An 11,742-nucleotide genomic window follows, 5' to 3' on the forward strand; every position below is an offset into this window, starting at 1 on the left:
AGGAAACCCCACAGTGGGGGGGGGGGATCATCAGGTCTAACGCTCAGGACACCCAGCACCAAAAGACTTTCTGGATTAATGCAAACTCTAGGCTCTAGCTTTCTAATGCAGGCAGGAACATTGGGCTCAGCCGCCATTATTGAGTACCACTAGGGCACTGGGGCACATAGCTGCATCCTCAGAACTACAAAAGCCAGAGAGACATTACAGCAGCCCTCAGATACTGTGCCAAGAATCAACCAGTTATCCCTAGCTAGACTGATAAAACTGGGGAATCCCTGGTCCTTCAAGAGGGCTACACCCACAGCGTCTGGACCAGAGCAGTGCCCACAGCCAACATCCCAGACAGGGACACAACTACCAGTCCAGACTGAGGCACCCAGCCTCCAGACCAGAATGAAGCTCTCAGTTACCAGCCACCAGACCGGAGCCTCGCCCCCAGGTGCCAACTCAACCTAGGTGCACATTCTCCAGGCCCAGAGCAGAGCACTCAGCCTCTGGCCCAGAGACTTGCTGGGCGCTCCTCTCACTTTCCTGAACAGAACTGTGTGCCCCAGGATAACAGACTGAGTTTCCCTGTTGGGAGAAAACCCCACAGCTAGGGAATCAGCAGATTCTTCAAGAGGACTGTACCTGCAGCTCACTAAATTTATAACGAGAAAACCAACAGGGGGGCAGCTGTCTTGAGAACTTATATGGGTAAGAGGAGAGCCCCCCCTCCGCCTAACAAACACCACAGCTACTACTCAGATCTGTACACCTGAGATGAGCAGTGGCAATTCCTAAGAAACACTGGCCATACAGTGACCATACCCAAAAAACAGAGGAGGACTCCTTCAGGAAAAATCATCTTCCGGCCAAGGGAATTCTCCCTATCGCAGGACTCCAGAAACTAACAGCCGACACCTAAAACAGCCCAATGGGTAGAGGTCAGTGTAAAAACTCAACCAACAAAAGACAGAGCAATATGGCATTTCCAGAACCCAGCCATCCAGGGGCAAACAGCCCTGAACAAGGCAGCATGATAGAAAATCAAGAAGATAACCTTACATCTATGCTGATGAAGAGGATAATAGAGGAAACAAATGAAATACATAAAGAATTAGAGGAAGATAAAACCAAACAGATCATGGCTATCCATAAAGAAATGGAGTAAGTTAAAGACAAGCAGATTATGGCTATCCGTGAAGAAATGGAGTAAGTTAAAGACAAGCAGATTATGGCTATCCGTGAAGAAATACGGGAAGATGTAGCCAAACAGTTTGCAGCCTTCAGAGAAGAAATAATTAAATCACTGAAAGAAATAAAAGAAACAGAGTTGAAGGAACTAAAAGAAAAACAGGAAAATACAATCAGATAGGTGAAGGAAGTAAACAGAACAACTCAAGACTTGAAGATAGAACTGGAAAAATTAAAGAAAACACAAATGGAGGAAATAATGGAGAGGAAGAATTTAGGGAAGAAAACAGGAACTACAGAGGTAAGCATAACCAACAGACTAGAAGAGATGGAAGAAAGAATCTCAGGTGTAGAAGATACAATGGAAGAAATCAATGTATCTGTCAAAGAAAATGTTAAATCCAAAACATTCCTGACACAGGCCGTCCATGAAATCCAAAAGAATATGAAAAGACAAAACCTAAGGATAATGGGTATAGAGGAAAAAGAAGACTCCCTTCTCCAAAGCCCAAAAATATTTTCAATAAAGTCATTGAAGAAAATTTCCCCAACTTAAAGGAGAGACCAATAAGAATGCATGAGGCCTACAGAACACCCAACAAATTTGACCAGAAAAGAAAATCCTCCCGCCACATAATAATCAAAACAGTAAGTATACAGAACAAAGAAAAAATACTAAAAGCTGCAAGGGAAAAAGTCCAAATAACATATAATGGCAAACCCATTAGAATCACACCTGATTTTCAACAGAGACTATGAAAGCCAGAAGGGGCTGGATGGATAACATGCAGAACCTAAGAGAACACAGATGTCAGCCCATGCTACTATACCCTGCAAAACGCTCAGTCCTCATAGATGGAGAAAACAAGATATTCAATGACAAAAACAAATTTCAAAAATACCTACACACAAATCCAGCATTACAGAAGACATGGGAAGGGAAAATACAACCCAAGAAAATTAGCTTCTGTCAAGAAAACACAGGAAATAATTAACCTTACTACAGTAAAACAAAAAGCAACCAAGCACACAAACTTATGACCACAGCCAACATCAAAATCAAACGATCTAACAGCCACTGGTCATTAATCTCTCTCAACATCAATGGACTTAACTCTCCAGTAAAAAGACACAGATTAACAGAATGGATATGTAAACAAAACCCAGCAATCTGTTGTATACAAGAAACACACCTAAGGCACAAAGATAGACATTACCTGAGGGTAAAAGGTTGGAAGACGACTTTCCAAGCAAATGGACCCAAGAAGCAAGCAGAAGTAGCCATTCTAATATCTGATAAAAATAGACTTTCAACCAAAATTAATCAAAAGAGATGGGGAAGGACACTTCATGCTCATCAAGGGAAATTTATACCAGGAAGACGTCACAATCCTGAACATCTATGCCCCAAATACAAGAGCACCCACATTTGTAAAAGAAACATTGATAAAATTTAAACCACATATAGATCCCCACACATTAATAGTGGGAGACTTCAACACCCCACTCTCAAAAAAGGACAAAACAGAAATTAAACAACGAAACAATATCTTTGACAGAGGTCATGAATCAAATGGACCTCACAGACATTTACAGAACTTTACACCAAAACACAAAAGAATTTGCGTTCTTGTCAGCACCTAATGGTACCTTCTCCAAAATAGACCATATCGTTGGTCACAAAGCAAGCCTCAACAGATACAAGAAGATTGAAATAATCCCTTGGATGTTGTCTGATCACCATGGAATAAAGCTGGACCTCAACAACAACAGAAATATCAAAAATCGTACACACACGGAAACTGAACAACTTGTAACTAAATGACAGCTGGGTCAGGGAAGAAATAAAGAAAGAAATTAAAGTCTTCCTAGAACTCAATGAAAATGAAGACATACATACCCAAACTTGTTGGACACAATGAAAGCAGTGCTAAGAGGAAAGTTCATGGCACTAAGTGACTTCAAGAAGAAATTCGAGACAGCTCATTCAAGCAATTTAATGGCTCACTTAAAAACCCTAGAAAAAGAAGAGGCAAACAGATCGAAAAGAGTAGATGGCTGGAAATAATCAAACTCAGGGCTGAAATCAATCAATTAGAAACAAAACAATTCAAAGAATCAATGAAACCAAGAGCTGGTTCTTTGAGAAAATCAACAACATTGACAAACCCTTAGCCAAGCTAACTAAAAGGCAGAGAGACACAACCCAAATCAACAAAATCAGAAATGAAAAGAGGGACACAACTACAGACACTGAGGAAATCCAAACAATCATTAGGACTTACTTCAAAAGTCTATATGCCACAAAATTTGGAAATCTACATGAAATGGACAATTTTCTTGATCAGTTCCACTTACCAAAGCTGAATCAGGACCAGGTAAATCAAATAAATAGTCCTATATCCCCCAAAGAAATAGAAGCAGTCATCAAAAGTCTCCCATCCAAAAAAAGCGCAGGACCCGATGGCTTCAGCGCAGAATTCTACCAGACGTTCAAAGAAGAGCTAACACCAATTCTCTTCAAACTATTCCACAAAATAGAAACAGAAGGAACATTACCAAACTCATTTTATGAAGCCACAGTCACCTTGGTACCTAAACCTCACAAAGACTGAACAAACAATGAGAATTACAGGCCAATCTCCCTTATGAACATTAATGCAAAAATATTTAACAAAATACTTGCAAACCGAATCCAAGAATACATCAAAGATATTATCCACTATGACCAAGTAGGCTTCATCCGAAGGATGCAGGTGTGATTCAATATACGGAAATCCATCAATGTGATCCACCATATTAACAAAATGAAAGAAAAAAAAAAAACACATCATAATCTCCCTAGATGCTGAAAAAGCATTTGACAAAATCCAACATCCATTCATGTTTAAAGTATTGGAGAGATCAAGGATACAAGACACATATCTAAACATAGTAAAGGCGACATACAGCAAGCCTATGGTCAACATCAAACTGAACGGAGAGAAACTTAAAGCAATCCCACTGTAATCAGGGAGAAGACAAGGCTGCCCACTCTCTCCATATCTATTCAACATAGTTCTAGAAGTCCTTGCTAGAGCAATAAGATGGTTGATGGCGATCAAGGGGATACAGATTGGAAAGAAAAAAGTCAAATTATCACTATTTGCAGATGATATGATAGTATACATGAGTGACCCCAAAAACTCTACCAGGGAACTTCTACAGCTGATAAACACCTTCAGCAAAGTGGCCATATACAAAATCAACTAAGAAAAAATCAGTAGCACTCCCCTATACAAAAGACAAAAGGGCTGAGAAAGAAATTAGGGAAACAACACCCTTCACAATAGCCACAAAGGACATAAAGTACCTTGGGGTAACCCTAACCAAGCAAGTCAAAGACTTCTATGAAAAAAATTTCAAGTCTCTGAAGAAAGAATTTGAAGAAGATATGAGAAGATGGAAAGATATCCCATGCTCATGGCTTGGCAGGATTAACATAGTAAAAATAGCCATCTTACCAAAAGCAATCTACAGATTTAATGCAATTCCCATCAAATTACCAACACAATTCTTTACAGACATGGAAAGAAAAATTCTCAACTTCGTATGGAATAACAAGAAACCCAGAATTGCTAGAACAATCCTCTAAAATAAAAGATCTTCTGGAGGTTTCTCCATCCCTGATCTATGCTGTACTATAGAGCAACAGTTATAAAAACTGCATGGTACTGGCATAGAAATAGAGTGGTGGATCAAAGGAACCGAACAGAAGATCCAGAAATAAACCCACACACTTATGGACACCTGATTTTTGACAAAGATGCCAAAACCATGCAATGGAAAAAAGATAGCATCTTCAACAAATGGTGCTGGTCCAACTGGATGTCTACATGTAGAAAAATGAAAATAGATCCATACTTATCACCCTGCACAAAACTGAAGTCCAAGTGGATCAAAGACCTCAACATAAAACCAGAGACATTAAATCAGCTAGAAAAAAAAGTGGGGAATACGGTAGAACTCATTGGTACAGGAGAAAACTTCCTGAACAGAACTCAACCAGCACAGGCTCTAAGAGCAACAATCAATAAATTGAACCTCATGAAACTGACAAGCTTCTGTAAAGCGAAGGACACCATCATCAAAACAAAGCGACTGCCTACAGATTGAGAAAGAATCATCACCAACCCTTTATCTGACAGAGGACGCATATCCAGTATATATAAAGAACTAACGAAGCTGAAAAGCAGCAAACAAAGTAATCCACTTAAAAAATGGGGAACAGAGCTAAACAGAGAATTCTCTTTAGAGGAATATCAAATGGCAGAGAAGCATTTAAAAAATGCTCAACCTCATTAGCCATTAGGGAAATGCAAATCAAAACAACCCTGAGATTTCACCTTACAACCATCAGAATGGCCAAGATAAAAACTCAAATGACAACACCTGCTGGAGAGGTTGTGGAGAAAGGGGAACCCTTCTCCACTGCTGGTGGGATTGTAAACTTGTACAACCACTCTGGAAATCAATCTGGTGCTTTCTCAGACAACTAGGAATAGCGCTTCCTCAAGATCCAGCCATACCACTCCTAGGCATATACCCAAAAGAGGCTCAAGTACACAAAAAGGACATTTGCTCAACCATGTTTGTAGCTGCTTTATTTGTAATAACCAGAAGCTAGAAACAGCCCAGATGCCCCTCAACTGAAGAATGGATGCAGAAATTGTGGTACATCTATACAATGGAGTATTACTCAGCAATGAAAAATAAGGAAATCATGAAATTTGCAGGTAAATGGTGGGACCTGGAAAAGATCATGCTGAGTGAGATTTCCCAGAAGCAAAAATACACACAAGGTATATACTCACTCATATAAACATATAAAATAGAATAAACCCACTAAAATCTATACATCTAAACAAACTAAGCAAAAGAGAGGATCCTAACTAAAAAGTTCAATCTCCATCCTGAATAGCAAAGAGGATGGTCATCAGAAGAAAAAGAAAACAAGAAACAAGCTAGGAACCTGCCACGAGGGCCTCTGAAAGCCTCTGCCGGTGCAGACTGTCAAAGCAGATGCTGAGCCTGATGTCCAACTGTCGGGTACAGTGAATGGAATTTTATGTAAGAAGTGGGAAATAGCAAGAGCTGGAGAGGGCAGGAACTCCACAAGGAGAGTAACAGAACAAGAAAATTTGAACACAGGAAACTTCCCAGAGACTCATACTCCAACCAAGGACTATTCATGGAGATAAACTAGAACCCTGACAATCAGCCACTTCTAATAAGAACTGATAGACTAAGATCAGAAAGAAGGAGAGGAGGACCTCCCCTATCAGTGGACTTGGGGAGGGGCATGCATGCAGAAAGGGGGGAGAGGGTGGGACTGGGAGGGGAAAAAGGAGGGGCTTATGGGGGGATACAAAATGAATAAAGTGTAATTAATAAAAGTTAAATAAAAAAAATTAAAAAAAACAAGGAAATCATGAAATTTGTAGGCAAATGGTGAGAACTAGAAAAGATCATCCTGAGTGACCTATCTCAGAATCAGAAAGCACACACTGTTATATACTCATTCTTATAGACATATAGTATAGGATAAACCAACTAAAATCTGTACACCTAAGGAAACTAATCAAGAGGTTGGACTCTGGCTAAAATCTTCAATCCCCATCCAGAAAGGCAAAGAGAATGTACATCAGAAGAAGGAGAAAACTAGGAACAATTTAGGAGCCTGCCACAGTGGACCTCTGAAAGGCTCTGCTCTGCAGATCATCAAAGCAGATGCTGAGACTTATGGCCAAACATTGTGCAGAATGCAGAGAATTTTATGAAAGAAGTGAGAAATAGTAAGATCTAGAGAGGACAGAAACCCCTCAAGGAGAGCAACAGAACCAAAAATTCTGAGCACTGGAATCTTCCCTGAGACTGATACTCCAACCAAGAAGCATGCATGGAGTTAACTTAGAACCCCTGCACAGATGTAGTCCATAACAGTTCAGTCTCCAAGTCGGTTCCATAGTAATGGGAACAGGGACTGTCTCTGACATGAACTGATTGGCCTGGTCTTTGATCACCTCCCCCTGAGGGGGAAGCATCCTTACCAGGACACACAGGAAGACAATGCAGCCACTCTTGATGAGATCTAACAGACTAAGATCAGAAGGAAGAAAAAGATGATCTCCCCTACCAGTGGACTTTGGGAAAGTCATGTGTGCAAAAGGGGGAGGAACGGAGAGATTGGGAGGAGAGGAGAGAGCAAACTACATGAGGGATACAAAGTAAATAAAATGTAATTTATAAAAAAATTAAAAAGTATTTTTTATTTAAGTGCATGTGTATTTTAACTGCATGTATATCTGTCTCTATGTGTGTGTGTGAAGTGTGTCTGTATTGCCAGCTGAAGATAGAAGAGGGCATTGAATCCTCTGGAGCTGGAGTTATTGATGGTTGATAACCAACGTGGGGGAGCTGGGAACTGATCCCTGGTCCTGGGCAAGAGCAGGAAGTTCTTTTTACCAAAGTCCATTGATCTAGAACTTTGTACCTTCTAAAATGAACACAAAATAAAGACAATTTCTAAAAGCTCAAAAGATTATCTTACTGTTCAGAAATCTTCATAAAAGTTCAGTCTAAGGTAGAAGGACAAGGCTAGAGTTGGTCCAAGAAGCAAGAAGGAATATTGAACTTTGAACATAGATGTATAAGTAAATTTATGAAATAGATGTACATGTCAATAAGAATAACTCATCCAAACAAATGAGTTAACATAGGAATAATAGACACTAATAACACATGGGTGTAATTGAGGTAATTGCAATTTAAAAGTTTCAAAATATTCAGAAATTTGAGAAGGGGGTCTGAAATACTAATTTTGGACTTTTAAATAGGCATTATTATATATAGCAATAACTATTGCAGAAGTGGAGTATATTCAATCCCAAATAATAGAAAGCTGTAAAAGTGGAACTAAATGAGAGAAAGTAAAATGATTTTATACAGGAAACAAAAGGAGAAAAATGACAAACTGAAACTCATGATGTATATTGGTGACAATAATTCCATGTATTTGAGATATTTACCATAAATGTAAATGGTCTACATGTATTAAGAAGTAGGAGATTATACCTTTAGAAAAACATAATTAGGTGTACCTCATACGAGACAAGGATACAGTAGAATCGAGAACATTATATGGAAGCCTTTAAAATGAACAGATTGGAAGGTATTAATGAATGTTAAAATAGGGATGTGTTATTATATTTATTTCCCTGTCTTTTATTGAACATAGATTATTTTCTCATACAACGTATCCTAATTTACAGATTCCCATTTCTCCTTCCAGTTTCTCACTACCTCCCCTCCCATCCAGATACACTCCCTTTCTGAATATCATTAGAAAATAATGGGCTTCTAATAAATCACAAAACATAACAAAATAAAAGACAATAAATTAAAGCAGAAACCATCACAGGAGTTGCACAATGCAAACCAGCAGAAGGAAAAGAGCCATAAGAGCAGGCACAACAATGAGAGACTCACCCATTCCCACACTCAGTACCAAAATAAAAACACTAAACTGGAAGCCATAACACATGTACAGAGGATCTGGTGCAGACCTGTGCAGGCCTTGTGCTTGCTGCTTCAGTCTCTGTGAGTTCATGTGAGCTTTGATCTTATTGATTTACAAAACCTTGTTGTCTTGATGCCTTCCATCCTCTTGGGCTTTTACACACTTTGTACAGCTTATTTTGATTTTATGAATATCAAACTGTAGAGATTAAGACAAAAAACATTACTATGGCTAATATATAACACTTAAGTATGCAAGTCACAGAAAGATTTATACATTTTAAATTTATGCTTTCAACGTACAAATATAGGTAGGGACGATGGTGTACACCTTTAATCCCAGCACTGGGAAGGAAGAGGCATGCATATATCTGTGAGTTTGAAGCCAGCCTTGTCTACACAGACAGTTCCAGGACAGTCAAGACTACATAGTGACACTCTGTCTTGTTTGTGTGGGGTGTTTATGTGTGTGTCTACTTGTGTGTGTTAAGTTGATAGTTATAAAAGGAAGAATTTCTCAGCACACTATAAGGATATAAGACTTTTTACATATATTCAGCCACTCTTTAATTAATTGGCAGCCAGAGACATTTCAATCAGCAAAATAAGCGAAAGACAGAATGCTAATCATTAAGTTCGATTTAATGCACCTATCTAGAAATCTTTATGTTAGTTTAGAATAAATTATTTTTTAACCAAGTATGGATGGATTTTTTTAAATGAGCATAGATTTGTGTAAATGATAAACTTCAACTGAGCGTTTTTATTCAGAGGACAGACACTGTTAGAAAATCCTAAGAAACTGATTTATTTTTAGAAATAATGTATATTTGAATTGCTGTCAGCACATTACAGAGTTCATGAATCATAGAACTCACAAAAGAAAGTTTTAAATACATAGATAGAAATGGTAGTGAAATCACTGCTTGTTAGAACCTCAGGGGTTTGGCGCAGTGATTCACAAGGAGAAATTCTTATCATTCTAAATGAGAAAATGCTAAAAAATGTATACAAGACAGCAGTCCAAAATTAAAAGTTAGTAAGCAACAGAGAAAGAAAATGACATAACAAAGATCAGAATAGAAACTAACTAAATATTAAAAAACAAAACAAGGTGCCTTTGAGGTTGCAGTCGGCACAAGCCACAGTAGCAAGTCAGGGCTGCCCATGAGTGTGAGATTGAAACCCTCCCTCCAGCTGAAGCATCTCCCACAGGGACCCTGGCCTCCTTGGTCAGGACAGCAAGATGCTGTGGCTGCACTAGCGGTGCCCACCAAGCAAGATGGGAAATGAGGCAAGTTGCCCTTTGGAAATGTGCTCACACTTTGAGGTTGATGAAATTAAAAGGCAAGAAAAGAGATCCAAGAAACTGGATTTGGACAATTCTGGTTCTTTGAGAGTGGAAGAGTCGTGTCTCTGCCTGAGGTACATCAGAATCCTTTAGTACAGTGGGTAATAAACATATTTGACACAGACAGAGAAGTATGCAGATGGAGGAGTAGACTTCAGAGAATTCATTTAAGGAGTCTCTCAGTTCTGTGTCAAAGGTGATAAGGAAGCAAAGTTGAGGGTTGCTTTCCGTTATTTGTGACATGGATAAAGGTGGCTATATTTCCAATGAGGAACTCTTCCAGGTGTTGAAGATGACAGTTGGGAACAACCTGAAAGATACACAGCTACAGCAGATTGTACACAAAACAATTATAAATGCAGATAAGGATGGAGAAGGAAGAATATCCTTTGGCAAAGGATGTACTGTTGTAAGTGGTTTAGATATTCACAAAAAGATGGTGGTAGATGTGTGACTCTCTGAAGAATACCACCTAATACTTTTGCTTTTTTCTCCATCTCTAAAGATCTGTTCAAGACATGGAGCAATGCTCGGTGTGTATTTAAATGGAAGTGTTTCACCTGTGAAGCCACATTTTCCTATGTGAGCCTCAGCCAACTATGTGTTCTTAAACTCCTATTCTCTCAATAGCTCAGTGTAGCACTTTAAATTTGAAGGACAATGTAGGAGTATGGTGGAGAAAGTGAAGGAGATAGGTTTTAATTTAATTATTTAACTTCATCCTTTATAACAGATATATATGTATATTACTATATATTTAGTAGTTTGGCTTTTAATTTAATATACTTGATTCAGAAACAAAATTTTAGAGTACAAAAGTGTCAAGTAGAACTTAGAATATAAAACATCCTTACATTTATTTCACACAGTTTTATATGTAGGTAGAACGTTTACCATTTTGCCAGGTCAGGTGTTTTCCTCTCTCTGTGCTTTCTCCTTTGAGAGACTGATAAAACATTTGTTATTGCCCAATATTTACTTTAATTACAATTTTTTAATGAGCCTGTAACCTTATTTATATCTCTGACTATGTTTCCAGGGACTGTGTCTTATTGCTGAGCAGCAATCGATCCTTCTCTGTTAGAGGTCTAGTTCTGTGCTGCTGCCAAGAGGTGGGCTCTTGTGTCCATAGAAGAACTGCATGTGTTAAAGCTGCTTCAGGCTGTTATGTGTAATGAAAGCTTTGGTTTCTTTGTAAACTCGGCTATATTATGTAAATATGCTTTTGTTTTAATCCCAAGTATAGGATTTGTTATGGCTGCTTCAGGCTGATGGGCACGAGTAATGAAAGCTTTGGTTTCTTTTTAAACTCAATTATGTTATGTAAATATGCTTTTTTAAAAAATCCCAAGTGTTTCATTTTAGATCGGCTACAGTTTGTCCACAGCTGATAATGGTCTTGTGCAATGAATGGCTTTTGCCAGCTGGTAACAGAGATGGGCGTGGTCTAGGACTCAAAGAATATAAGTTGAGAATCTAGAAAGAGAAGTGCTGGCATTCTGTGTTGGCTTGTGGCATGTAGCAGTTTGGAGAGAACTGAGAGACAACTGGAGGGAAATGGTTTGAGGCACAGCAGCTTTAAGAAGATTGCTAGTTGTGCCTGCTGTTGATGGAGATTGGTATAGCCCTAAAAGATCCCATTTACCCTAAACATC

General features: G+C 38.7%; 1 pseudogene; it reads left to right on the forward strand.

Moving 5' to 3' along the window:
- Positions 1–10,018: 10,018 nt before the first annotated feature.
- On the forward strand, positions 10,019–10,541 carry LOC129676900 (calcineurin subunit B type 1-like; annotated as a pseudogene).
- The last annotated feature ends 1,201 nt before the right edge of the window (positions 10,542–11,742 follow it).

Source organism: Psammomys obesus, unplaced genomic scaffold (assembly GCF_907164565.1).
Source record: "Psammomys obesus unplaced genomic scaffold, mPsaObe1.curated_primary_1811, whole genome shotgun sequence".
NCBI classification, from domain to species: Eukaryota; Metazoa; Chordata; class Mammalia; order Rodentia; family Muridae; genus Psammomys; species Psammomys obesus.